The sequence below is a fragment of the Bombus vancouverensis genome, chromosome 15 (assembly GCF_051014615.1).
Source record: "Bombus vancouverensis nearcticus chromosome 15, iyBomVanc1_principal, whole genome shotgun sequence".
Taxonomy (NCBI): domain Eukaryota; kingdom Metazoa; phylum Arthropoda; class Insecta; order Hymenoptera; family Apidae; genus Bombus; species Bombus vancouverensis.
This window is the reverse complement of record NC_134925.1, coordinates 7,727,366-7,737,614: the sequence shown is the minus strand read 5'-3', so window position 1 is coordinate 7,737,614 and position 10,249 is coordinate 7,727,366. Positions and strand designations below refer to the sequence as shown.

The window sequence follows — 10,249 nt, the reverse complement described above, 5'->3', positions numbered from 1 at the left end:
AAGTGTAAATGTAACGGTCTATAAATAACGGATGCCATATTCTCACCTGAGCTTCTTCAGCCGATTATGACGTCGTGTTTGTCGTCCGTGACACAACACGCGTATAAAAACACGTAATCTACTTGTAACGTCTGCGTCCATTTAATTCTGCTATCTCCCTGCACTTTCTAAAACCATAAAAATGACGTCACCTGTTAACATCGTTCTCAATCCCCTTACCTAATCCTTCAAAGGGTTATGATGTATTCCTGTTTAAAAAGATCAGATGTTTTTGAATGAAAGTTTAATATTTTTAAGACGATTAATTTCTTAATTTGAATTTTAAATTAAATTTTAATTACACGTTTACGATGACAGAATTTTTATTAATATATTTTGCATCATTATAATTGGGTTTTAACTTTATAGGATTGTTGTTTTTCTGTAGGTAAATACTCCAGAGTAATTTGTTCACTTGGAGTGCATTGGAATTGTTCCAAGATATTTATCCTTTTCACATTTTAAATTCGAAATTAGCCTAAATTACTGTCATTGAAATTACTGTCGATTTTGATTCAGAGGAATATTCTTAATTTTTAGGTTTGTTTGCTGAACTTTTGGTATGCTTTGCTTGTGGACGGTCCGTTTCCGCGTTGTTCCTTGGATTCCCCAGAATATATAGATCATGAAGCGTTTCCGGAGAACGGTGGAACTCCGGGAGTGTCGCCTGGCCGTTACGAAATCAGCTGTGCGCCTGTCGGTGCTTGTTGTAGGTCGCGTTCAGGACTCCCCTCGGCCTCCCTTCTGCTCTGTTCCTCTCATTCCATCTAACAGGAGGGTTAGAGGAGAGGGGATATTAAAGGTCGCCTCAACGTGGAGATCAATACGAAACCTACATACCTACCTTCCCTATCGGACCAATGGGAATGCCCAAAATGATCCCTTTCGTATCTATTAATTATCTTTTTATGTTCAAGACAGTCAGTTTGATATAATTGTCCAATTTGCTTACTTTCTTAAACCTAAACAAATAATTATTCTTCTATAGTCTTATCAATTAAATCCTTCCTCTCAAATTGGACAATTTATTATAATTATATGTGTCCGATACACAATTATATGCAGTACTTCATTAGATTATAGATATTTCTAATGCAGCAAGTAATGAGAAAACTTTTGATTTTTGATACAGGGAAATCATGGAAGAGGTATTTATTCAAATACATTTATTTCTTAAGTACTCAACACGATAATCAGGCTTTGGGAGATTTAGAGTGATATACAATCTACACAAACATCTTGTTTTTTTCTGATAAAGCTATACAAAGAATATTCCAGGATTTTTAATTTTTTTCTTTCAATTAATGAACACATTTCTTCCGGATTAACTCATCCTTTTGTTAAATCCTATTAGAAGGTTTAAACATCTAACAAGGTCAAATTTATAATAGAGTTCATATTGTTTAATTGGGAGTGTGTAATATGCTCGAAAAGGTAACATTTGTTTTCATTTTCTGTCTAAATTTTAATTGCAGTTAATATGCGTATCAATCATCTCTAGTATGGACTTCTTGAAGAATGGAATTGAGCAACAGTTGATGGTTATAATTAGACAATACATATGTATGTGTTTTTTTAAATAAGTTTCACTTCTTCGACTTCACTTTCCACCCAGTTCACGTCGTCAATGTCAGTTAGTGGTGGACAGCACGGAAACTTATTACCTGTAATCGATATGGCTGAAAATCGATCGGTTTCAAGGAACGATTATTGTGTTCGGGGAAGAGGTAAGCGTGTAATTATCAGCGACGCGACGATATGAACGAGGAAGTTACCGATTGAAATCGAGTCTCGAAACGAAGACAACTTTGCACACCGTTATTATTAAAAACATTCTAAAAATTCTGTCCCTCTATAACGTATTATCGTCATTAGAAGAATTATGTAACGCTTTGAGCTGGCCAGTCTGGTTGAGTTGACGAGAAAAGTTACGTCAATGGCCGGGGGGAAATTACTTTTCCTCGCTTGCCCGTTATTTTTATCCTAAGAACTGTTTCATGCCGTTTCCACCGTTATGGTTTAACGAGAACCAGACTCTTCCATTCAGTTCTCTAGCAAACAATCCTTTGCTTGTTTTGCAAACTTCAGAATGTCTAATTGTATATTATATATTAAATATCAGGTTCATACCTGCTGATTCTAAAAAAATTGTCATGAAACAATCGAAAAACATGAAGTAGTTGATATTACAATAAAATATACTCAGTAGATTGATATGGTAACTGGAATGAATTATAAATATAACATCGCCTTGTTCATACGAAATCAGTATTCCTCTTCTCGTATTTATCTATTCACTACTCACCTTCGACAAGTGTCGCCACAATAATCGTAACATGATATTGTAAAAAAAAATGCTTCGGAATTATCTTCATGGACTCTTAAAGTATTATATTATATAAAGACATTAATATATTATTACAATAAAAATTACGAAAATATTCTATTAATACTTAATCAAACTCTCTATCCACTTCTTTTTCTTCATAATGAAATGTTTAAGTGATAAAGTAAATAAATTATTGTTACGTCTTTATTACAGATTCAAGGATTTTCGAAGCAAGTAAAAAAGCAGCTATAAAGCTAACTTGGCTTTATAATAAAAAGTAATCAAAATAGAATAGATTAGATCAAGATATGGAACTAAAAATCATCAAAAGGAAAAAGCTGGAAGACTAGTATAAATAGAAGAACTTTAAGATAATTACTATTGACCTTAAATCGCAAACAGTGACCTTGAAAAAGAGACCTCCTTGAACCAAATACTATTTCTGTATTCTAGCACAATCGTCTTATTGCATTACACGAGTTATAACTGTAAATACTATACTACTAGTCTCAATTACATAATTACATTTAATATCCACATTAAATACATATTAAACCATTTTTCTTTTATCGTACATAGGAATTTGATACTCTGGTTTCGTTCCTCATATATTCAAGGATATAAATATAATACACATACATGTATTTGAAAGAACGAGGAATATAAGAAGACGTGTAATTCATTTTTAAGGGAAATCAGGTATATCGTAGGCTAAGCAATGAGAAAATTGTCATTTGAATCGCATACGTAAGAACGTCGCGCTGCTTTAAATACAATACCATTATAACGACATTAATTCGCCGATTTAACCGTCTCAAGAGGCAAGCGACTTTATCGCGTGACTGGCACCGAGCACGGCAAATATTTGTCGTCCAGTTTCTTCAGTCAGCGTCACACCTATCAGAAAGATGGCCGTTTTTTGCGAAGAGCAGCAAACGAAAAACAAAATTGTAAATCCTTCGTGATCCATAAATACGTAGTACGAAAATGGTGTGCGATGTTCGACCGTTGACTAAGGGCAGTTCTCAATGTCAATGTCTCAGCAACGATCGAGCACCACTGACTGCTTCGTAATTTCGACACGTTCGCCGGGAGCAAATCACCGGTGACCACCGTTGATGGCCACCTTGCTTGTTTGTTGCATAATATTGGCCGACGATTCTGCTACGCCAGATATACATACATACTTGCTTTCCGTGGAAATGTTCGCTCGTGCCAAGATTATCTGCTGGCATCTCGAGCATGGAAAACATCCCTGCCAGACCGCTTCCTTATCGATCTTTTGCCGCGCTTTTATCGTTTTCGCTGAATCAATGCCATTCGATGGCTTACGTAGTTCCTCATTTCGAAAATAGTAAAACTGTCGTATTTAGTGTATGACGAGGACTTTATTGGTGACTTGGTCTATCTCGTTGGTTTTAATTTTCATCTGAAGGTGGAGGGGGTTCTAGTAAAGTGACACTGGCGTGCTAATGATGAGAAAACAAATAGTTTCAGATTTTACTTACTTCTTTACACGTAGATCTTTTGTATATTTTGCATGTTTCGAAAATTTCGTGTATTTTCTTTTTTTATCTGAATATCTGATATTTACACAACTTATCGATGAAGCAATTGAACTTGAATCCGAAAATTTTAACGAAGCGAAGTCTTATAAGTGAACGTGACGATCGGCACGTAAGACTTTTTACGCCATCAAAACAATAAAGTAGTTACGTATGATAAATATGAGTAATAAATTCTGTTAATGCAGTTTTATCAGTTATGTAATTTAACAGACATAATTCCGATCGAAAAATTTTTCGATTTCGTTCGTGGAAATCATTAAGCTTACTTACATTGAAAAAATTATAAAGATTATGTAAAGCTATTATGATAAGCTATTTCCAAAATTTTAAAAAATTTTAATGCGTATATATATATTTCTTTATTCTTCTTTATTTTTTAAATAGCTTTCCTTGATTGTTAGGAAAGTATAATAAGATTCTTTACTGTGAAATCTGTCCGCGGCAACCCGGTGAACTCATTCAGATCAATTGACGAGACCGAGTTGATATGCTGCCAATGAAATTAGCCAGGAGGACAATTAAGCGCATCGTTGAACAAATCCTAGACAAACTTGTCGCCGTTGATGGACACAAACTGTTGCCTATGACTAAAGGAAATTCTACTTGGCTCCACATCTTTCATCGGCTTTCTTCTACATTAAGCAATATGTCAATAACATAATGATTTCAATTCTATTGTTACAATACAATTATTGGAGAATTATTGAACGTATTTTGATTGAATTTTTATGAGAATAGAAATCTATATTAAAGAAGGAATATGAATCATTAAAGTCAAAATTACTGAAATTCATTCCATGTTTCAGCTCAAGTCCACCACAACATGAATAGAAGACCGATGTTGAGGAGGAAGGTACAATCTTGTGCTCCAATTAACTACAGATTGTCATCTACACCCTGTTGTTCAACACTGCAATAATATTATCATCAAAGACTCAATTGAATCGTTTAAAGGAACACCTTACCAATAATACCCTGATGAAAAATTGCAAGTAATCAGCTGCATACGATTCATTATTTTAAGAAGCTGCTATCTCTTATGCAAACTGCAATTATCTAGCGGTTCAGCAAGGCTTAAATTTAGCGAGGAATTTCGCTAAGTCGACGGGACGTAAAGGCTGGAGGGCCCTGCCGGTGCTGGGACCGAAATACACGACGATTATACCGGCGACTCCTCGAATTGTTTCTCTGCATGTGGCTTTTTTCCCCTCACCGTTACAGATACGCCTCTGCAAATGTAAATCTTCGTGGCCGTGGTACAGTCAGGCATACAATTCCATCGTAAAGATTCTCTGTAGTCTTAAGGACATCTTCCGAGAGCAGTTTTCCGCTTGTGGTTTCCTCTGTGTATTATATTAAATTAACAGGATAATCACGTGTAACACGGATGCATATATCATAGATAAATAATTATAAATAATATAGGTAATTTCGATTAATTTTAATTAATATGAAGATTCTACTCATAGCATAAAGAATATGAAAAGTAGAATAGTTACTGTTAAAGTGACTTTAGTTGAATTATTTTAATTTTTGTAATAGAGAGATTCTTTCTTGGATTATATACATATAATAAATGGAATTAATCAGTGAAAATATAAGTACATTAAGTCCACTGTTACTCAACTTAAATAATTTTGACATTATGTATGTCATAAGTAATTCACATATGTTTCTGTTTTGGACTTTAGAAACACAGGCGTTTGTCTAATTCTGACTGGCTCATTATATGTTTCCTGAGAATCTGTGAAATTTTAAGCACGGTGAGCAAACAATAGAGTGAAATCCAGTGGATCAATAATTATTTCAAAATCAATATATTATTACAATAAACCATAAATAACATGTAAATTCTTTATCTAAAAGTTGCAGGTAAGAATTATAAGCAAATGATGGATAACACTGACTAAGCTATTTACGTATGAATGAAACCATCCGCATATATAATCTTTAACATTTTATACATCTTTCAATTACGTTATCAAGATGTATAATGAGTGTTCAACTTCTCAAAAAACAAGTTGCTTTCATAAATCCATTTATGGCAAGATGATATAAATGATTATAAATTTCAAGGTAAATTTTGAAAAATAGCATTCTCAGGATCAAAGTTTCTCTGTATATTTTAATTTATAGAGTTGATTAGTATGAATTTTGAATTCCTATATTGAAGAATCGAGATTATCAAAAAGCCCCATAAACGATGTAAGAGAAGCGAAGGATGGAACGGACGGTCGCTGTATTTTAGTAGTAAGCTGGCTGCAATAGTTTAAGGCTTAAGGCAAGTCATTTATGTCGCAAGGGATCTCGCGTCTTAAGACATCGCTCCCTCACTGTATAGTGACGCGAGTGGCCGTGAAATCGGCTACGTCGGCCATTCTAAAATCGTGCCAGAATTTCTTGCCAAATTTAATTGGAGCTCCGTCCTGTTTACCTGTGCGAACCCACGATCTTGAGCGTTTATCCATCTTTCCTTCTCTCTCTTTTTTTTCTTTTCATGCCTTTGCTGGCAAATTTTCGATACGAGACAATCAGACGAAACAATGACTCCTTGACAACATGCCAAGAACCTGATATTGCAGAGCTTAGCTCAGTTATTTAGTTATTTCTGCGATTAACATTTTCTTGCACAATTGCAACGTTCTCGAGAATCGTAAAATTAATCGTTTTATTGTTTTGTTTGAAGATCGACAAGACATGACGAATGGCTGGAGAGGAACAACGGAATATTTTGATTTGGAGCCATTTTATATCTATTTCTTCAGATTGTTAACGATATAGATTGTAAGGACGTGCGTATCTTTGTCGGTCCCGGATCGATGCTTGTTAATTTTCACAGATGTAGCCCACACCTGTGAATTTTGGTCGCTTATCGCTCCATTTTTTATCATTTGATAAGCTTCAAATTTAGGCAAATGTTTCCTGTCTCGTGATAAATCTTCAAGTATTTTCTGTTTTTCTTTTCATCGCGTTATTTTAGAACTGTTGAAACAATTTGTGAAAGTATGGAACAAGGTGTTTATAGATGAAGATATTATAATGACAGAAACGCAATTTCTGAGAATGAAAATAATTTTATATGAACAAATATCCACTTGTCAAATTATTTTTTGAGAGGTATTGGTAATACCACTTTTCTCATTTTATTATAAAACTCGATATTATGGAAAGAAGTAGGCACTCCTAGCTTTATTTTCAATTTTGTCTTATGAGAGATTAAACAGAAAGAAATGAGAAAATCAACACTCATTGATATTTTTATTAAAACACACCTAATTCTAAATTCTTTTGTAATAAAGTGAGTCTCCTTGGGTATTGTTTCTTACGTTAAATTCTAATAACAGTTTAAAAATGAAAAAGCCTTTGTAAAACGAAGAATATGGAAGCTATACTATTTTTGTGCTGGTTAGAGAGCTTATAACAAGTTGAAGCGACTTCGAAAAATCGTTAAATCGTACACGTGCACCTACTTGTATTACGTCAGTAGTTCACGTAATAACTGCTAAACGATAATGATTTGTTAGTTTACAGGCTGACTGCAGCTTCTGTTACCAGGCGAATTACTGGCAAAATGATGATTTAATAACATCCAAATGTAGATTGAATTTTTTTCAAATAAACATTTCATATAAAATAATCTAAAATGCTTAAAATTCGAACCCACTTTTTTGTTTATAGATATATTGCAATTATGATATTTAACAAACAGTTCATCATCGTTTAAAATGCTATTCTTACTTTATATAAAATATATGCTAAAGAAAACTTTTTAAAGTCTCTAAAAAGTATATCACCATATGTAATAGCGTTTATCACTAATACGCAAGATAGGAGCTTCAGACTATATCTGTAAATCAAAAAGATACAAGATAAGTGGCATTAAAAATCCGGAAGCTTATTTTTCAAAGCTTTCGAACGCTTTGAAGGTTTACGTTACGCAATCGTACATCGCTCAAAATAATCAGAAACTACGGCTTAAAATTTTATTACACGTTAAAACATTCCTGATACTTGAGAGAATCTTATATGTATTATCACTCTAAACAGCTGTAGACCACATTATTCGCCCGTAAAACAAATTAATTTTGTAAAATTAACAACTTGTATCTTTTATGGTATTTTTTATGAATACTTATTAAATTAAAACTTTCAATTTAATCGAGATTCCACCCAGTTACAATAGCTTTATACTCTATTAAAAATTTCTTTTAACTTTTACAGAACTAAAACAAAATTAATCTTCTCAAACATGTTAACAAACATTTTGACTGGGGATACTTCTCTTATTCTGTTAAAGTATTTGTTTTACTATTGCAAAAAAGTCTTGTAAATACTCATATCATATTCATAAAAAATATTTTGTTTAAACTCAACTAAACTAAATTATATTCATAAACACAATTAATTTATCTCAATTCAATTATTTCCTCAAACATAGCGAATGACTACATTTGTAAAAATTTTAAATAACATGTATAACAATACTTATTCAAAGAAAGTGAATGTTCCTATATTACACACAAAAAATTGTTTTATGTTATATTTAAATTAAATCTATACGAAGCCAAAATTCTCGTAATATTCCTCAGTTTGTATCTCTCGTATTTATGATTCGCATAATAAATGCAGATTTTATCGTGGCCTTGCACGTTGCTCTTTCGGTGAAACGTGCCAAATAATGTTGTCATGTGCGACCAGGGTTTTGCGGAATCTCTGGTGTTTATAAACGTTTAATTATCCGTGGCCAAGACTTTTCGGTGAGCAGCGGGCTTGCCTATTACGATACACGTCGTTTGAAGTGCCGGGAAAGCTATGCGATCTATTTTCGAGCTTGAGGATTCGCTGTTGTCGGGCGGACACGCTCCGTCACTCGATCTTCCTCTTTCGATTCGAAGAAAGCTCGTCTTTCGCCGACTGCCTTCCTTTGCCACCCGCGAAAATCCTCTGGTCTATCTTTAGCAGTGTCTTCAAGGTTCTGGGAGAAGAGTGATAAAAAGATAAATTAATTCTTTGCATGTAGTGGCTAAAATTAATAATTGAAGTGATTAAAGATAATTTTAATAATAAATCAGATAAAGATTGATGATTTGAAGAAAGAATAATTGTGATTTGGATTTCTAACAGGAAAACTTATTCCAAATATCTTTATTACACTGTAGCCTGTCTTTGTAATCTATCAGAATATGTTATATTCGACAGAATCGTGTCTCTGATTTTTTTAAGTAAAGATATTTATATTATCCTTGTTAGAAATGGTTCTTACTTGTACGTGTTTGTACAACATAATTAAAATGACTATATATATGTATCTTAATTTTCTTCCGATTTTGTATAACAGTAATATTCCAATATTTTTTAGCTTCTTCAAAATATGATTTTGTGTGTGGTTTACTTCATCTCGTTTTAAATAATTCATTATTTTTCATTCCTTCTATTTCCTACAAGCACGAGGTAAAGGTAACATTTCTTTCTGAAAAGAGGTTAGTTTCTATCGTTTATAAAAAGTCTATCGTATTATCAAATATTCATGCTATGAAATATTTTTGTAATTATGCTTTTACATTTGCATTCATGTTTTCTTTGACTTGAGAGATGAGAGTTAAAGAAGATAATTTTGTAGTGGCCTGTAGGTCGAGTCAGACTTTCATCAGTAAAGGATGCACCATGCTCCTTTTATTCTGTTATGCCACATTCACTAGCTGCATTCTATTTCTCCCTCTTCAGCTAATTTCACGAGAGCTCGGTGGACTGACCTCACAAATGTTTGTCGACGATTGGCTGTGGTATTTTAAGCGATAGCTATGTTTCTGCTACACTATACTTTATATGTACTTTAAAATTTATGACACTTTATGAATTGTATGCCAATTTATTATATAGCGTTTTATACAATTAAAACTTTGTGTTGAATGAAATTACAGGTAATAAATTGTATAGATTACTACTACTATACACTTAAAATTTCATTTTTCAAGTAAACAATTACATTTTGTTCATCCTCAATTATTATTTTTATACTGATTAATCAAGCATTATAATGTGGTATAAGGTATGGTATGTAATTTTATGTAGGTTTTGTTTCATAAGTTGTAGCAAAATTTCAACAATTATTTCGAACTGTGATTGAATGAGAGCTTCGATTGTAATTATATGTACTGCTTCCAATATTTCATTCAAGCAAAGAATTATTTGAGACTGTAATGCAATTGAATGCAATTTTGAAAATGAGTTCCATACGACTTTTATGCACCTTGAGAGTCTACGATTACGATACTTTCGAAAGAATCGGTAGATGTCTCCACCGAACATTTTA

The 10,249-nt window shown here is 33.0% G+C and overlaps 1 long non-coding RNA gene across 1 annotated transcript; it reads left to right on the top strand.

The window, feature by feature from the left end:
* The first annotated feature begins 540 nt into the window (after window positions 1-540).
* LOC143303664 (uncharacterized) lies at window positions 541-7,198 on the top strand. Its single transcript, XR_013060182.1, has 6 exons — window positions 541-1,766; window positions 2,582-2,856; window positions 2,948-5,361; window positions 5,628-5,699; window positions 5,803-6,012; window positions 6,623-7,198. It is a non-coding gene; the product is annotated as an uncharacterized LOC143303664 (long non-coding RNA).
* Window positions 7,199-10,249: the final 3,051 nt, after the last annotated feature.